The sequence below is a fragment of the Triticum dicoccoides genome, chromosome 3A (assembly GCF_002162155.2).
Source record: "Triticum dicoccoides isolate Atlit2015 ecotype Zavitan chromosome 3A, WEW_v2.0, whole genome shotgun sequence".
In the NCBI taxonomy this organism is placed as follows: Eukaryota; Viridiplantae; Streptophyta; class Magnoliopsida; order Poales; family Poaceae; genus Triticum; species Triticum dicoccoides.
In genome coordinates this window covers 519,379,933-519,399,825 of record NC_041384.1, presented here as the reverse complement: position 1 = coordinate 519,399,825, position 19,893 = coordinate 519,379,933, and positions in this window count along the sequence as shown.

Genomic DNA, 19,893 nt, shown 5'->3' with positions numbered 1-19,893 from the left:
GTGTGGGTGGGGGTGGCGACGGAGGGGAGGGGCGGGGCGACGTGGAAGGGAGGGTGGGGGTGCGGTGGAGGTCGGGGTGCGGGGCGGCGGGGCGGTCGGCTACAGCAGACGGGGTCGGCGGTGGCGGCGCGGGTGTGGGTGGGGAGGGAATGAGAGAGTGGAGAGAAGAGACGGAGGACGGGGGCGGGACGGCCGTTAACGTACCCGCCTCTTTTCCGTCAGCCAACGATCGACAAAGAGGTGGGGCCGGTGGGCTTGAGTTGGTTAAACAATAACCGAACCCAACCACCTCTTTGCCATCTGCTAGCTGACGGCAAAGATTCTTTGCCGTCAGCCAGCGGACGACAAAGAATTGGCTGATGGCAAAGACCTTGTTTGCCATCAGCAACATCTTTGCCATCCGTTTTCGTGTGGCTGACGGCAATGACCTTCTTTGCCGTCAGCCAGCGGACGACAAAGAGTTGGCAGACGTCAAATAAGCTAGTTTTCATCACGTTCATATGATTCACATTCGATACTTTGATAATTTGATATGTGGGTGGATCGGTGCTTGGGTACTGTCCTTCCTTGGACAAGCATCCCACTTATGATTAACACCCTTGCAATCATCCGCAAACCAAAAATAAGTATTAAGGTAAACCTAACCATGGCATGAAACATATGGATCCAAATCAGCCCCATACGAAGCAACTCATAAAATAGGGTTTAAGCTTCTGTCACTCTAGCAACCAATCATCTACTTATTACTCCCCAATGCCTTCCTCTAGGCCCAAACAATGGTGAAGTGTCATGTAGTCGACGTTCACATGACACCACTAGAGGAAAGACAACATACATCTCATCAAAATATTGAAGGAATACCAAATTCACATGACTACTTGTAGCAAGACTTCTCCCATGTCCTCAGGAACAATCGTGACTACTCACAAATCATATTCATGTTCATAATCAGAGGGGTATTAATATGCATAAAGGATCTGAACATATGATCTTCCACCGAATAAACCAACTATCATCAACTACAAGGAGTAATCAACACTACTAGCAACCCACATGTACCAGTTTGAGGCTTTGAGACAAAGATTGGATACAAGAGATGAACTAGGGTTTGAGATGAGATGGTGCTGGTGAAGATGTTGATGCAGATTGACCCCCTCTCGATGAGAGGATCGATGATGATGACGGTGGTGATGATTTCCCCCTCCCGGAGGGAAGTTTCCCCGGCAGAACAGCTCTGCCGGAGCCCTAGATTGGTTTCGCCAAGGTTCCGCCTCGTGGCGGCAGAGTTTCGCCTCGTAAGCTTACTTATGATTTTTTTTCCAGGACGAAAGGCTCCATATAGCTAAAGATGGGCATCAGAGGGCTGCCAGGGGGGCACAAGGCAGGGGGGCGCGCCCAGGGGGTAGGGCGCGCCCCCACCCTCGTGGATGGTGGGTGGACCCCTCTGGTACTTCTTTCGCCCAATATTTTTTATATATTCTGAAATGTGCTCCCGTGAAATTTCAGGACTTTTGGAGATGTGCAGAATAGGTCTCTAATATTTGCTCCTCTTCCATCCCAGAATTCCAGCTACCGGCATTCTCCCTCTTCATGTAAACCTTGTAAAATAAGAGAGAATAGGCATAAGTATTGTGACATATTGTGTCATAATAGCCCATAATGCAATAAATATCAATATAAAAGCATGATGCAAAATGGACGTATCACCTTTCACTTTGCCATCCTTCTTATCCGCCAAATACTTGGGCCAGTTCCACTTCCTGTGACTAGTCCCTTTGCTGTAGAAGCACTCAGTCTCAGGCTTAGGTCCAGACTTGGGCTTCTTCACTTGAGCAGCAACTTGCTTTCCATTCTTCTTGAAGTTCCCCTTCTTCCCTTTGCCCTTTTTCTTGAAACTAGTGTTCTTGTTAACCATCAACACTTGATGCTCCTTCTTGATTTCTACCTTCGCAGCCTTTAGCATCGCGAAGAGCTCAGGAATTCTCATATCCATCCCTTGCATATTATAGTTCATCAGGAAGCTTTTTTAGCTTGGTGGCAGTGATTGAAGAACTCTGTCAATGACACTATCAACCGGAATATTAACTCCCAGCTGAGTCAAGTGATTGTGGTACCCAGACATTTTGAGTATATGTTCACTGACAGAACTATTCTCCTCCATTTTGCAACTGTAGAACTTATTGGAGACTTCATATCTCTCAAACCGGGCATTTGCTTGAAATATTAATTTCAACCCCTGGAACATCTCATATGCTCCATGACATTCAAAACATCGTTGAAGTCCCGGTTCGAAGCCGTAAAGCATGGCGCACTGAACTATCGAGTAGTCATCAGCTTTGCTCTGCCAGGCGTTCATAATGTCCGGTGTTGCTCCTGCAGCGGGTCTTGCACCTAGTGGTGCTTCCAGTACATAATTACAGACCCAGTCCGTGTAGTTGCTACCATCATCTTTCAACTTATATTTCTCTAGGAACGCATTAAAATTCAACGGAAAAGTAGCACGGGCCATTTATCTACAACAATATAGACATGCAAAATATTATTAGGTAATAAGTTCATGATAAATTAAAGTTCAGTTAATCATATTACTTAAGAACTCCCACTTAGATAGACATCCATCTAATCATCTAAGTGATCACGTGATCCATATCAACTAAACCATGTCCGATCATCACGTGAGATGGAGTAGTTTTCAGTGGTGAACATCACTATGTTGATCATATCTACTATATGATTCACGCTCGACCTTTCGGTCTCAGTGTTCCGAGGCCATATCTGCATTAGCTAGGCTCGTCAAGTTTAACCCGAGTATTCTACGTGAGCGAAACTGGCTTGCACCCGTTGTATGTGAACGTAGAGCTTATCACACCCGATCATCACGTCGTGTCTCGGCATGAAAAACTGTAGCAACGGTGCATACTCAGGGAGAACACTTGTACCTTGAAATTTAGTGAGAGATCATCTTATAATGCTACCGCCGTACTAAGCAAAATAAGATGCATAAAATGATAAACATCACATGCAATCAAATAAGTGATATGATATGGCCATCATCATCTTGTGCCTTTAATCTCCATATCCAAAGCACCATCATGATCACCATCGTCACCGACTTGACACCTTAATCTCCATCGAAGCATCATTAGCGTCTCGCCAACTATTGCTTCTAGGACTATCACTACCGATTAGTGATAAAGTAAAACAATTACATGGTGATTGCATTTCATACAATAAAGCGACAACCATATGGCTCCTGCCAGTTGCCGATAACTGTTACAAAACATGATCATCTCATACAACAAATTATATATCATCATGTCTTGACCATATCAGATCACAACAAGCCCTGCAAAAACAAGTTAGACGCCCTCTACTTTGTTGTTGCAAGTTTTATGTGGCTGCTACGGGCTTCTAGCAAGAACCATTCTTACCTACGCATCAAAACCACAACGATTTTTCGTTAATTGTGCTGTTTTAACCTTCAACAAGGACCGGGCGTAGTCATACTCGATTCAACTAAAGTTGGAGAAACAGACACCCACTAGCCACCTGTGTGCGAAGCATGGCGGTAGAACCGGTCTCATGAACGTGGTCATGTAATGACAGTCTGGGCCGCTTCATCCAAGAATACCGCCGAATCAAAGTATGACATGCTAGTAAGAAGTATGACTATTATCACCCACAACTCTTTGTGTTCTACTCGTGCATATAACATCTACGCATAGACCTGACTCAGATGCCACTGTTGGGGAACGTAGTATTTCAAAAAAATTGCCTACGATCACGCAAGATCTATTTAGGAGAAGCATAGCAATGAGCGGGGAGAGTGTGTCCACGTACCCTCATAGACCGAAAGCGGAGGTGTTTAGTAATGCGGTTGATGTAGTCGAACGTCTTCGCGATCCAACCGATCCAAGTACCGAAAGGTCGGCACCTCCACGATCTGCACACGTTCAGCTTGGTGACGTCCCTTGAACTCTTGATCCAGTTGAGGCCGAGGGAGAGTTTCGTCAGCACGACGGCGTGGTGACGGTGATGATGAAGTTACCGGCGCAGGGCTTCGCCTAAGCACTACGACAAATATGACCGAGGTGGAAAACTATGGAGGGGGGGCACCGCACACGGCTAAAGATCAACTTGTGTCTCTATGGGGTGCCCCCTCCCCCGTATATAAAGGAGGGAAGGAGGAGGCCGTCCGGCCCTAAGGGGCACGCCCAAGGGGGGGATCCTACTCCAAGTAGGAATCGGTCCCCCCTTTCCTAGTCCAAGTAGGAGAAGAAGGAAAGAGAGGGAGAGGGAAAGAGAAAGAGGGGTCGTGCCCCCTCCCCTAGTCCTATTTGGAAACCACTTGGGGGGCGTGTGCCACCTTCTGCCTGCTGCCCTCTCTCTCCCCTAAGGCCCACTAAGGCCCATTACTTCCCCGAGGGGTTCCGATAACCCCTTCTGCACTCCGATTTTATCCGAAACTACCCGGAACACTTCCGGTGTCCGAATGTAACCTTCCAATATATGAATCTTTATGTATCAACCATTTTGAGACTCCTCGTCACATCCGTGATCTCATCTGGGACTCCGAACACCATTCGGTCATCAAATCACCTAAACTCATAATACAAATCATCATCGAACGTTAAGCGTGCGGACCCTACGGGTTCGAGAACTATGTAGACATGACTGAGACACATCTCCGGTCAATAACCAATAGCGGAACCTGGATGCTCATATTGGCTCCTACATATTCTACAAAGATCTATATCGGTCAAACCGCACAACAACATACGTTGTTCCTGTTGTCATCGGTATGTTACTTTCCCGAGATTCAATCGTCGGTGTCATCATACCTAGTTCAATATCGTTACCGGCAAGTCTCTTTACTCGTTCCGTGATGAATTATCCTGCAACTAACTCATTAGTCACATTGCCTGCAAGGCTTATAGTGATGTGCATTACCGAGAGGGCCCAGAGATACGTCTCCGACAATCGGGGTGACAAATCCTAATCTCGATCTATGCTAACTGAACGAACACCATAGGAGACACCTATAGAGCATATTTATGATCACCCAGTTACATTGTGACATTTTATAGCACACTAAGTGTTCCTCCGGTATTCAGGAGTTGCATAATCTCAAAGTCATAGGAACATGTATAAGTCATGAAGAAAGCAATAGCAATAAACTAAACGATCATAGTGCTAAGCTAACGGATGGGTCTTGTCCATCACATCATTCTCTAATGATGTGATCCCGTTCATCAAATGACAACACATGTCTATGGTTAGGAAACTTAACCATCTTTGATTAATGAGCTAGTCTAGTAGAGGCATACTAGGGACAGTCTATTTGTCTATGAATTCACACATGTACTAAGTTTTCGGTTAATACAATTCTAGCATGAATAATAAAAATTTATAATGATATAAGGAAATATAAATAACAACTTTATTATTGCCTCTAGGGCATATTTCCTTCATAATCTAGTTCACATCGCCATGTGATTTAACACCAATAGTTCACATCGTCATGTGACCAACACCCAAAGGGTTTACTAGAGTCAATAATCTAGTTCACATCTCCATGTGATTAATGCCCAAAGAGTACTAAGGTGTGATCATGTTTTGTTTGTGAGAGAGGTTTAGTCAACGGGCCTGCCACATTCAGATCCGTATGTATTTTGCAAGTTTCCATGTCTACAATGCTCTACACGAAGCTACTCTGGCTAATTTCTCCCACTTTCAATACGTATCCAGAGTGAGACTCAGAGTCATCTGGATCAATGTCAAAGCTTGCATCGCCGTAACTCTTTAAGAAGAACTCTTTATCACCTCCATAACTGAGAAATGTTTCTTTAGTCCTCCAAGGATAATTTTGACTGCTGTTAGTGATCTACTCCTGGATCACTATTGTACCCCCTTGCCAAACTCATGGCAAGGTACACAATTGGTGTGGTACACAAAATGGCATATTTTATAGAACCTATGTCTGAGTCATATGGAATGACTTTCATTCTCTCTATATTATGCCGTGGTCAGGTTTTGAGTCTTACTCAACTTCACACCTTGTAACACAGGCAGGAACCAGTTCTTTGACCGATCCATTTTGAACTTGTTCAAAACTTTATCAAGGTATGTGATTTGTGAAAGTCCAATTAAGCGTCTTGATCTATATCTATAGATCTTGATGCCCAATATGTAAGGGGCTTCACTGAGGTCTTTTATTGAAAAATTCTTATTCAAGTATCGTTTTATGCAATCCAGAAATTCTATATCATTTCCAATCAATAATATGTCATCCACATATAATATCAGAAATGCTACAGAGCTCCCACTCACTTTCTAGTAAATACAGGCTTCCATAAGTCTGTATAAAACCATAGGCTTTGATCACCTTATCAAAGCATATATTCCAACTCCGAGATGCTTGCACTAGTCCATAGATGGATCACTAGAGTTTGCACACTTTGTTAGCACCTTTAGGATCGACAAAACCTTTTGGTTGCATCATATACAACTCTTCTTTAAGAAATCCATTAAGGAATGTAGTTTTGATATCCATTTTCCAGATTTCATAAAATGTGGCAATTGCTAACTTGATTCAGACAGACTTAAGCATCGCTACGAGTGAGAAAATCTCATCATAGTTAATTCCTTGAACTTATTGGAAACCTTTTGTGACAAGTCGAGCTTTGTAGATTGTAACACTACCATCAGCGTCCGTCTTCCTCTTGAAGATCCATTTATTCTCTATGGCTTGCCGATCATTGGGCTAGTCAACCAAAGTCCATACTTTGTTCTTATACATGGAACCTATCTTAGATTTCATTGCCTCAAGCCATTTTCCGGAATTTGGGCTCATCATCGCTTCCGCAAAGTTCGTAGGTTTTTCATGGTCTAGTAACATGACTTCTAGAATAGGATTACCATTCCACTCTGGTGAGGAACGTACTTTGGTTTACCTACGAGGTTCAATAGTAACTTGATCTGAAGTTTCATGATCATCATCATTAACTTCCTCACTAATTGGTGTAGGAATCACTTGAACTGATTTATGTGATGAGCTACTTTTCAATTCGAGAAAAGGTACAATTACCTCATCAAGTTCTACTTTCCTCCCCCTCACTTCTTTCGAGAGAAACTCCTTCTCTAGAAAGGATCCATTCTTAGCAACAAAAATCTTGCCTTCAGATCGGTGATAGAAGGTGTACCCAATAGTTTCTTTTGGGTATCCTATGAAGATGCACTTCTCCAATTTGGGTTCGAGCTTATCAGGCTGAAGATTTTTCACATAAGCATCGCAACCCCAAACTTTAAGAAACGACAACTTATGTTTCTTGCCAAACCACAGTTCATACAATTTCGTTTCAACGGATTTAGATGGTGCTCTATTTAACGTGAATGCAGCTGTCTCTAATGCATAACCCCAAAATGATAGTGGTAAATCGGTAAGAGACATCATAGATCGCACCATATCCAGTAAAGTATGGTTACGATGTTCGAACACACCATTACGCTGTGGTGTTCCAGGTGGCGTGAGTTGTGAAAATATTCCAAATTGTTTTAAATTAAGACCAAACTCGTAACTCAAATATTCGCTTCCGCGATCAGATCACAGAAAATTTATTTTCTTGTTATGATGATTTTCCACTTCACTATGAAATTCTTTGAACTTTTCGAACATTTCAGACTTGTGTTTCATTAAGTAGATATACCCATATCTGCTCAAATCATATGTGAAGGTCAGAAAATAGTGATACCCGCCGCAAGCCTCAACACTCATCGGACCGCATACATCGGTATGTATTATTTCCATTGTTCGCCGCAAGTCAATGGCTCGCTCCATTGTTCCGGAAAACGGAGTCTTAGTTATCTTGCCCATGAGGCATGGTTCGCAAGCATCAAATGATTCATAATCAAGTGATTCCAAAAATTCATCCGTATGGAGTTTCTTCATGCGCTTTACACCAATATGACCTAAATGGGAGTGCTACAAATATGTTGCACTATCATTATCAGCTTTGCATCTTTTGGCATCAATATTACGAATATGTGTATCACTACGATCGAGATTCAATAAACCAATTACATTGGGTGTACGGCCATAGAAGGTTTTATTCATGTAAACAGAACAAGAATTATTCTCTGACTTAAATGAATAAGTGTATCGCAATAAACATGATCCAATCATATTCATGCTCAACGCAAACACCAAATACCATTTATTTTTGTCCAACACTAATATCGAAGGTAGAGAGAGTGTGCGATGGTGATCTTATCAACCTTGGAATTTCTTCAACCACACGTCGTCACTTCGCCCTCAACTAGTCTCTGTTCATTTTGCAACTCATGTTTTCAGTTACTAAACTTAGCAACTGAACCAGTATCAAATACCCTGGGGTTACTATGACACTAGTAAAGTACACATCAATAACATGTACATCAAATATACCTTTGTTCACTTTGCCATCCTTCTTATCCACCAAGTATTTGGGGTAGTTTCGCTTCCAGTGACCATTCCCTTCAGTAGAAGCACCCAGTTTTAGGCTTAGGTCTAGCTTTGGGTTTCTTCACTGGAGTGGCAACTTGCTTGCCATTCTTTCTTGAAGTTCCCTTTCTTTTCCTTTGCCCATTTTTCTTGAAACTAGTGGTGTTGTTAACCATCAACACCTGATGCACTTTCTTGATTTCTACCTTCGCCGATTTTAGTATCACGAAGAGCTCGGGAATCATTTTCGTCATCCCACTACAAAAAAACACAACCCGTGACATTTTGGGCCGAACGAATTTTTTCCTGTCATACTTATGACACTTCTATGATGATAATTGTGACAAAACCCGGTATCATCATAGATGTGGTGGCGTCCTACTTCTATGACAAAAATTCATGACAGAAAATGGGCTTTTCGTCCTGGGCGGGCCGGAGACGCAGCTGCATGACATTATTTGGGCCATCCATGACGGAAAAAACCATGGTACAAGCAAGGGCAAGGAAAATATCGGGGAGTTCCTGGTTACGGTGGGTGGTCGTGGGCTAAGCGATGCGCGTTTCTCTCGTATGTACGCGCGTGTGTAAGAGGCGTTGGGCTCTAACTGAACCCGAGCGAGGCGTTGGGCTCTAACTGAACCCGAGCGATTGCACTGCAGGCTACGCGTTACTGAACCCGAGCGATCGATCGATCCCTTGCTGTTAACTGAACCCGATTGATTCCTTTGCTACTGCTGCTAACTGAAGCCGATCGATGCTGCCTCTGGATGAACAGTGAGCGTAGTTGGGGGTTTGGATGAACAGTTCCCGGTGGGGGTTGGATGAACAAGACCCCGTGGTAGTAGAGGCTGTTGCCGCTGGATGAACAGTACCTCGATCAATCGAGCCGGTGGATGAACAGGACCCCGTGGAGGGCTGGATGAACAGGGCCCCCTGGAGGGCTGGTTGAACAGTAGCCGGTGGAGGGCTGGTTGAACAGTAGCCGATGGAGGGCTGGATGAACAGTAGCCCATGGAGGGTTGGTTGAACATGACCCCGTGGAGAGGGCTGGTTGAAAAGTAGCCAGTGGAGGAGCGCGTGGTGGAGGCTGGATGAAGAGGAGCCCGTGGATGAACAGTTGCAGGTGGAGGCTGGAGGAGGTCGATGGTGGATGAACAGGAGCCTGTGGAGGCAGTCGAAGATGGATGAACAATAGCCCGTGGAGGCAGTCGATGGTGGAGATGAACAGTATCTCGGGGAGTCCCGTTTTGCGGTACGCCACACCCCTCCCGATGAATAGGACCCCCTTTCGACCGTAGCACTCAAACACAAGTTTGTTTCCTCCATTTTGCGGTACGCCACACCCCTGCCAGTCAACGGGACCCCGTTTCGACCGTAGGAGGTCCGTTTCCTCCATTTTGCGGTACGCTAGACCCCTTCCGGTGAACAGGATCCCGTTTCGACCGTGGCCGGTCGAACACAAGGCCGTTTCCTCCATTCTACGGTATGCCAGGCCTCGTTTCCATCGGCTATTCTGTCCAAGCCGGTTGGCTCCCGATGAACACGACGACACATTTCGTTCCGACCCAGCCGGTTTCCTCCCCATGATCACGACGACGGCGCAGCTTCTCCGCTCCGACCCAGCCATGTACACAAGCCCTGGCCATACGTATGCGCGAGTAGGCATTCAAGACCCCGCCCGTATGTACATATGTGGCCGTATTTACTTTCTTGCACCATGGCCGATGTACGTACGTGTACATGATACGTGCGCGCCTCTACTACGACACGTGCCCTTCCTTACACGGCCATGGTTCATCGCTGCAGCCTGCAAACAGACCGATCGTATGTACGTACATGTTCGCGACCAGAATGACAACGCTACATACACTTTGACCAGGTGGGTCCCGATTGTCAGGCACTTCCTTGCGTGCGAAGATGTAACTGGTGGGTCCCAGCAGTCAGGGGGGCGAATCATTTTTTTGCCCATAATATGGACGCACTTCCTTGCGTGCGAAAATGTAACTGGTGGGTCCCAGCGGTCAGGGGGGAAACATTTTTTTGCGAAATACGGTGGCCCGTCCGGTGGGTCCCTGCTATCAGGTGGAGGAATAATTATTTTGCGTGTAATAAGAAGGCACTTCCTTGCTGCGGCCGTGAACCCAGATGTCAGCCTCTCAACATACAGTACTCTTCCGATGGAAGTCATTCATTGACCACATTGACCACGCCGTGCCGAGAGGACCAAGGCGGTGGACGGCAACAAGGCGGAACGACACGGAGCCGGGGAAGAAGCGGCCGTGGATGCCCACGCGGAGAGGAGTACAAGGGTTCACTGGTTCGGCTGCGGTGTGAGGCTGCCGTCGCCGCAGGGCCTGGCCAGTGGTGGGAGTAGTAGGGGTGGTGAGGCCTCCACGGCGGCACAGCCATCCATGGGAGGCAAGAGCACGCGGTGGTTTGGACGGCTGGAGCAAGAAAATCAGAGGTTGAAGAAGCAGGACAAGTATTGGATGCACGGTCACTGGTGATAGAATCGTTTGTTGACTAAGTTAGCAAAGCCCTCCATCCACGTCAACTTAGTAGGCCCACAAGTCAGCCTCCCACTATGGTGGGTCCCAGCTAGTAGGGGGAGTATTCATTTTTTGTGCGTAATAAGGAGGCACTTCCTTGCGTGCGGAGATATAGCTGGTGGGTCCGAGCTGTCAGCGGGAGTATTCGTTCTTTTTTGGCGTAATAAGGAGGAGGTACTTGGCGTGCTGCCATGGAGCATGTGGGTCCCAACTGTCAGCCTCTCCGTGTACGTCCCTCTTCCGATGTTGTCGTTTGTTGCCAACGTTGACCACGCCGTGCCGAGAACACCAGTGTGATGGACGATGGCGAGACCCAGGAAGGGAATGACCCGGAGGCGGTGAAGCCACAGTAGTGGAGGGATGTGGGTGAGTAGAGGGATGGCCTGGCCAGTGGTGGGAGTAGTAGGGGCGGTGAGGCCTGCGCGGCAGCACAGCAGGCCACAGGAGGCGGGAGCAGGCAGTCCCGCCGGTGCTGGATTTGGCGGCTGGAGCAAGAAGATCAGAGTTTAAAGAAACACGACGGCCGTTGGATTGACATCCAACGGTTACGTCAGCTAGAATCATTTTTTGTCGTATATAATAAGTAAAAAAAATCTTGCATACACGTCAACTTAATAGGCCCACAAGTCAGACCATTCCCTATGTTTTCTAATAATTTATATATACCTCATTGCAACTTCTTATGCAATTTTGCAGTCCGTTTTTTTGTTGGCCAGGGCTAGGGTTAAAAATTTAAACGAAATTTCACATATTTCTGTGGGTTACAAACTATTTTTAATACTAAAATGTTGAACCAGATTTAAAGTACTTTGAATATATATTTGAATTAGGTTAAAGCCCAGTGAAATTGGAATCTAAAATGTGAAAAATTCAGAAATTATAAAGTAATTGCAAATTTGTCATCTGTTTTTTATATTTACAGCCCACTTCATATTACTCTCAAGATTTGCATGCATCTTGAAAGAGTTGCAGCCCATCAGGGCATAGAAAACTAAGTAGGCCTAGATTGGGTATTCTTCAGAAAAAAATAAACTGGGCTCATTTTAACTTAACAAAAAATAGCTGGGCTGGTCATGTTGTGAACATAAAATATAAGCCTGGGCTAGATGGGCCACAGCCCAGTTGAAACCCTGCTCCGTCTCAACAATAACAAAAAAATAATGCTTGAGTAGCTACATCCCAGGTGTCAGCCGATCTTGTGCCGTTCTCTTGTCTATTGACTATATAAGCTGAGAATGTCGTAGGTCCCAGATGTCAGGAAACCACTAGCAGGAAGCACTTTCTTTTTCCATACGCTGACAATGGAGTATACATATAACAAAAAATGAGGAACTTCCTTGCGTCCGGCCATGGACATGGTGGGCCCCTCCTATCATCCTCTCCATGTACAGTCATGTGCTGATTCCTCTTGTTTGTTTACCATGTGGACAACGCGAGAGGGCGGCGCCGCGGCGAGTGCAGCAAAGCGCGCGGAGGATGATGGCGAGGCCTCAGAGGTCGGCATTAATGATTTAGGAGACAGTGGGGCGTCGATGCGTGTGCTGAGGCGCAGCCTGCCGTGGGAGGCGAAAGTAGGCGGCCCTGCCGGTGTTGGTTTGGTTTTGGCGGCTGGAGGAAGACAGGACTGAAGAAGCACGACAGACTGTAAAATCAGCAGGAGTACTTAACAAGCTTAAATGAAATCAGCAGGGGCACTTAATAACCATAGCTGAAAGTAGTATGAGTACTTATACAGGTTCAACCATACAAAGCACGCCTCGAACAGTGCTACTTTGCCTATAGTTAACTAAAGGGTGAGGCCGCCAAGCCCCAGGACAAGGCCCAGGCGCCACCCCACGCATCCACAACCTTCTGAAAGCGGCTTCATTTCGCAATGTGGTCAATAAACAGGATATTCGCTTTAGAGCCATGGAAAAGCAGGAACATAATATTCTGTCCTATTCTCCAAGATGGACGGGCCTTCATTATTTGAGACCACCCATGAATAAGTATCTTTTCACCTCCAAGGGGAATGGAGTAGGTCGACATAAACATCATGTTGTGACCAAGCGCAACTCTGACTCGACCATGGTCAGGCATTTGTATAGGAACAATAGACCTGGGCAGTTCCTGTTTCTTGAAGATCACACCTGTAAAACTGTGCATAAGGAAGAGTTTATGAACAACATATATAACAGAAAACAACTCGTACCATAAGTTTCTCAACATAGTTGGACCTGTTCAACGAGTGCAGCAGTGGCACACATATCCCACGTGGCCTTCCACCATTGAAACGCCCCACAAGGACTTCAAGATGATCAATAAAGTGTAGGAACTTGTGGATGTCATCCAAGTAAACTTCAGTGCCATGAGTAACAGCCAAGTTCTTATAGAATAACAAACGAGTAGCCTGCTTAACTCTGAAAAAACCTACACGTTCCACCAATTATAAGAAAATATTAGCTAGAAGTAGCATCTTCGTGAGAGATTCGTTGCTACTTCTAAAGTTAAATTGTGATTAGTTAGACAGAATAGGTGGATTAAGAAGTAATCGAGGCAAAAAGCAAGAACCAGATACAAAACTAACATGGATGAATAATTGGAACGACATTGGGGTGGAAGATCGCAGTGAAGATGAGACCAGGTTCTTCTATTTCCATCAACATTCGTGCACCAACTTTCAATCTGTAACACTTGAGAAAGTTTATCCAAGTTAGGTCATAAAAAAAGCAGCGATCTTCTTGGTTCATGAACCCAACTCGAAACTTATATCCATGGTTTGTCTTCACTATGACCATTAAACTAGTGTATTTAGTTATGGCAAGGCCGAGCATCTTGAGTACATGTGTTCTGGCAGAGCAAGGAATGCACTACAGGAAAAATAATATGAGAACACAATGTACTCCCTATATCCAAATCTAGAAATAATTTCCTCCTTCACGTCAGTGTTGACCATTGTACCAGTACCTTTTATCCAAATATACAATCCAAATTTCCAAATTAGTCGACAGCATGTTCAAAACCCCCCACCCTCACGGATAGAATAGAGGATTCTAGGAACATACTGTGCGCGTTTTAAAATCCTGTGTTAGGATGAGAAGGAAAAAGTGTGGCGTCTTGCCGAGGGCGCATAAACCTATAGGGTCCTCGCACTTTGAGCACTATAAATGAAACACACTAGATTCAGTAGGAAGAAAAATGCATCAACGGCGGCGGCTACCATCCTAGGGTACCCGCGACCAAGGGACTTTGATTTATTGGGGATGGATGAAGAATTCATACCACGTTCTCCATGAGAGAACCCTATGCAATTGCCGAGCAGGGGTTTTCTTTTTTTTGGACGGTCGGGGGTTTTCTCTGAACAAGCAGACGAGGGAGAAGGTGATTCAGGCCCAGTGAAATATTGCCGCTTCGTCCATCCAGCTTACTGCTAAAGCTGGAAAGGTGGGGGTTTTGTGATTTGACGGCTCATTGGGCATTACTGCGGCGCTACGACCGGGGTGTGTCTCCCGTGCAGTTGTGCACTCTAATTTGGTGCATATGGCACGTGGACCCCATTGCCGGATGCCCCACATATCAGTGAAAGGAAGTAGAAAGACAGGAATAACTAGTTACACATAAGTATATTTTTGACAGAGAGATACACCTTGTGTAAAGAAATATATCGATCTTTTATATGACAACTTTATACATAAGAAAAATCAAGGGGAATATATATAACATAAATAATTATAAAAAACATAGTTTTTTTAACACGGTATAGACGAGTTGGTGATGATGGTGTGCCTGCCATCCTGCAATATAGGTCGTCCGATTATATCTGACGGATAGGAAGGAAACTATGGCAATTTTGCAAAATGGTACCCACAAACCTCTCCACATTTGCAAATAAGGCCTTCCCTCGTTCATCCTTTTCTCTCACAAGATAAAATACTCATACAAATGCATCTTGATGTTACGTGCAACGCACGAGCATTATGGGGGTTCAACTGAGAAATACTAAGACAGGCTCACGATTCTGGACTTTGGGCCACAGGACGGTGAGCTTGCATGTTTGGGGGCCCATGTGTTCTACCTCAGCGTTTTTCATATTGCAAGCGGTCGGTACGACACTGGTTTTAGATACTATCACAAGGCGAATACACAAAACTGAATAAAGCATGTCATCTGTTGGAATGAAATCAAACGACAATTCCTAACAAGCAATCATAGTTGCAATTCTATCAACGATACTGTCGTTGTACTTATACACACATGACACTTCTTTCACCATGCCGGTGTATTACATCAAAATCTCCCGGAGAATAGATTAGTTCGGCAGTTGCGTGCTGCTACTGAAGAATTTCAAAGTTGATTTGGACCAGCTCTCCTTGCCGAGAAAGTTTGATTTTGACATCATCCCCTACCACAAGATATGATTTAGATTTGAACCTTGACCATCCTTTAGCATCAATAATCATGCGACCATCCTTTGTACTTATGGTATATTGAGCAGGTTCATTCACACCAAGCTTGTGCATGGTAAGAGAAACTTGGCCACGGTCACCCAGATTGTTGAATGACTCCCTCGTTGCTCTAGGAATTCTTTGTTTGCAAACAAGAAGACATACAAAAACAGTTAGATCAACACAGTGAATCATGTGAAACAACATGGAAAGAAAAAGAACGAAGCACTTGGGCGGCTAATGCTTACCAAGAAGGTGGACATGTCAGTTTTTGTAAGGATTTTGGTATATGAAGTGCGAACTGCAACCCAGTCTGTTGCCGGTGCAATTGCTGGTTCCGTTGCTGGTGCACGGGACGGAGCAGATGCAAGTGCAAGTGGTGGTGCAGGTGCCGAAGCCGTTGCTGGTGCCCGTGCCGGTGCGACTGGTAGTGCCGCTGCTGCTGCCAGAGATGGTGCTCCTTGTAGAGCCAGTGCCAGTGTCGGAGCAGGTGCCGGTGTCGATGCCCGGTCCTCTGGTAGATCAGCCTGATCCGCTGACGCGGTCGGGGCCCAATCCTCAGCTGGATCAGACGGAGCTATTGCCACTGTCAGTACAAGAGAAACCGTCGGTGCTTGATCCGTTGCTGAAGGTGGTACCGATGTGCGAGACAACGACGATTGTGTCTGATCTGCATGATCAGCTTTCTAACTTGACTAGGCTCCGTGACCATGATCCAATCTTTTTCTTCATTTCTTTTAAACGCGAGAAGGACTAATTGTGGCGTGTTTGTTAAACCAAACTGCAGTTCATCATAGGGATTCAGCTTGTACTCATACAACAGACTGATTGAAATTTTTCCAGTAATATAAGTGATGGATAGTGCCTTCGTTACTGACATGACATAAGAAGTGAAACCTGCAAAATATCCATCGTAGAGCAAACCAAACGGTTTATTCTCTGATGAACGTCACATGGCAAAACCTGCATCATAAAATTGCAGCAAAAGAAAAAAACATGACATTAAATCAATAAGATTTAGATAGTAAATCAAAATGATTTACTTGATGTGACACGAGTGAATCCTTACCAGGAAATCACTATGTTGAAGTACTAAACAAAAGATTGGTTGTCCAACTACGCGTGGCATGCAGGGCCCCCGCCTACTCCCACAAGCAGGACAGTCCAAAGGTCGTGACAAATCATATGGACTGAACATCCATGGGACTGGAAATCCTGGTGGGTGCGATAAACCCTGCAATGGATACAGATATTGGAGTGTAACCATAACTGATAAACCGTCCTCACAAAAAAGATGATCTGGATACTTCAAAATATACAGACCAAATTGAGTGGACAGACATTAACGTAGACTGTTCTCAGGACTCACCACACACCAAAAGCGGCAGTACTAAACAATACAGGGCTCACAAACACAAATCAAGTACTGAACAATAGTACTTACTATAGACAAGCAAAGTTGCACTAATTAAACTCTACAGACTATTTCTTGCCACCGACCTACGGGATGAACCCCGCATAACTGACTAGGCCATGGACTTCGTGAGAGATGTCTACTGGCACCATCACCATCTCCTCAACCTTGGAGAACCTAACAGAGTGGTCTTTCCACTCATAAACATGACGATGAAGACAGGCCGCATCAGATTTGTAGGGAAGCTTTACAAGAACCACACCCTTTGTAATCGAAGGCACATCCAGGAAATTGTTGTGGTCAAGTATAACCTCGAGAACATGCCTGACAACAATGCTACAGGAAAACACTACTTTAGGACACGTGGCAACAAGGACACAACAGCTGGATAGTTTAGTAGTAGAACTCATCCTCGGGTCTTCCAGTTCACACGGCATGACATTGAGAACTTCATCCCCGCCGCGGACCTGGTTCTAATTCAAACAGAAACCAAATGTTTTATTACTACCTCCGTTCAGAAGTATAAGATGATTTCCGATATTTTACTCCATATATGACTACATATACACACATAGAAATGACTGAACAAAGACACTAGAACATGTCTTCAAAGGCAAGAGAGAAGAGGGATTACTTGCAATATCCATAACACAAGTTACTGATGCAAATATACCCTCTTCAAAGGAAGCATTGATGTTCATAAAGTAGTTGAAAGTAATCTATAAGAAATCAGTGTCAACCTCTCGCATATTTTGGTCAAAAGAGGAATTTAGAACCGCCATTTGGCACACAAAAATCACATGCAAGATCACCCAGAAAGTTGTACTACTAGTACTAGTACTATGTGTTAGATGAAAAAACACAATCAAGATCAAGGAAAAATCGTCAAGAAGAGATATTACCTGAACTTGCTTAATGAGGGATCCCGGAGAGGGGGGCTTGGACAGGGCGATGGCTTTGAGCTTGTCTGCGGTAGTCTCGATGGTGTGCTTGCGCTTCTATGTACCACGAGCCTCGACGGTTTTTGCCAGAGCCATAGACATCACTTCGGCCGGTGCTCCAGCGTCCATCAAGAAACTATCAAATAGGAATAAAAGAAAAGAAACTATAATCACAAACCCAAAAGAAGAACAGAGAGGGAGATATAGGATCAGTCTCGGGGTTGCAAGACCGGGCCTTGGCCAGAATCAACACCATTGATGCGCTCACCTTTCCTTCTTTGGGAGAGAAGAACAATGGCAGAAGCAGGTTGGGGTTTTCTTGAGGACATGAGGAACAAGATAAGGGAGAAGCGAGGGTTGGGTAGAGAGGAAGATGAGAGAGAAGAGTGAAATGATGGTTCCTTCGTCCATCCAACTTACTGCTGGAAAGGAGGGGGTTTTGTGATTTGACAGCTCATTGGGCATTACTGCGGTGCTTCGATCGGGGTAGTCTACCGTGAAGTTGGGCACTGTACTACGGAGTAATTACTGCATGGCTGGTGGACCCTGATGATGGTTATCCCACACGTCGGCGAAAGTGAGTAGCAAGGTTCCCGGTGACCGTCGAGGAGGATCCGCACGGTAGAGCGAGTCCACTGTTTTTTGTGAATAAAAAAATGATTACAGCAAGCGTTTCCACTCTTACAACGGAGGAGTGCGAAATACAGTAGCCACTTGAACATAGATAGTGCTCCTACTACTAGGCATGTGCAGTGGTTCATACGTCAGTACTACATAATCTTGTTGCTAGTGTAGTAAGATATGACGATAACAAATGATATTGTGCGCATGTCAACTATATGAATAGTAATGTAACATAGTACCGCTTTTTCGACTATCCGATCGAGAATGAATGGTGAGATCAATGTTAACAGAACTAGGTCTACAGCACACGGAGAGTATGGTGCTACAGTACTTCATGAAACATGAACCATATGAAGCACGACGACTCAGTGTTAGGCAGGGTATATGAAGGGTGCACGGGATGGGAGCAAAAGTTCCCTTCTCGACCCAGTTTTGCGTGTTTGGCAGAGTGCATGAAGGGTGCATGAGTCCACACTAGTAGGTTAACATAAATACACGAAGAGGGAACAACTATATTGAGATGAGAATGCAACCAAACACACTCACACACTTTGTGCTACAGTGACTGATTTGCACCGTCTGAGTTTGATCCAACGGTCATGTTGCGCTAAGACATGGACATGCCCATGCAGAGGACGCCTAAACACTACCGAAGTCCCTCTACTTCTCAAGGCGCACGACGTTGGTGATGCAGGGTGCAATGGCCCGCAAAGCCCGCTCCCGGTCGACGGGAGCCAGCTCATCAAAGACGGCGTCCAATGGTACGAATGGATTCCAGTGACGGAGCCCTGAGAGGATTCGCCCAACAATGGCGACGGCAGCCCGCAACCCCTCCTTGTCCGGCTCCGCCCCCACCATTGCGCGGAGACGGCTCAGCTCCTCAGAGATATTGGTGAAGAAGGAGACCAGGTTAGGAAGCCGTAGCTCGTTGAAGTCGATGGGGTGGTCGAACGGGTTTAGCCCGACGACCGGCATGGTCGCGCTGGCATGACCGTAGGCATCACGCAGCCACAACACGTGCGTGGCAACTTGATCCACCAAGTGGCTGAGGCGATCTTGGACCTCGCCACGATCGGCCCGCTCGTGCTCCAGCCGGCTCCCCTGACAGACTATCATATCTCCCGCTTTCTACAGCAACGCTGCCAACGCCTCGAGCATCTTTGTGGTGGATGCCTGCCGCTTTTGAAGCTCCGTGAACTCCCGCACATAACGGAGGAGCATGGCACTCCTCTCCTCCTTGAGCTCACGGAGCTCCACGTCCTTGGCCCTGAGCTCCACATCCTTGGCCTTGAGCTCCTGTGCCAGGCGCTTCACCTCGGACTCCGTGATTTGCTGCGCCGCCATGGCACTAGGTAGAAGCAATGGGGAGAGGAAGCAAAGGGGGCGAAATGGCTGAAAGGCAATGCAATCTACGGGAAGGCGGAGGGAGCCAGCTGAGGAGCGGGGAATCTTTAAGTTTTCA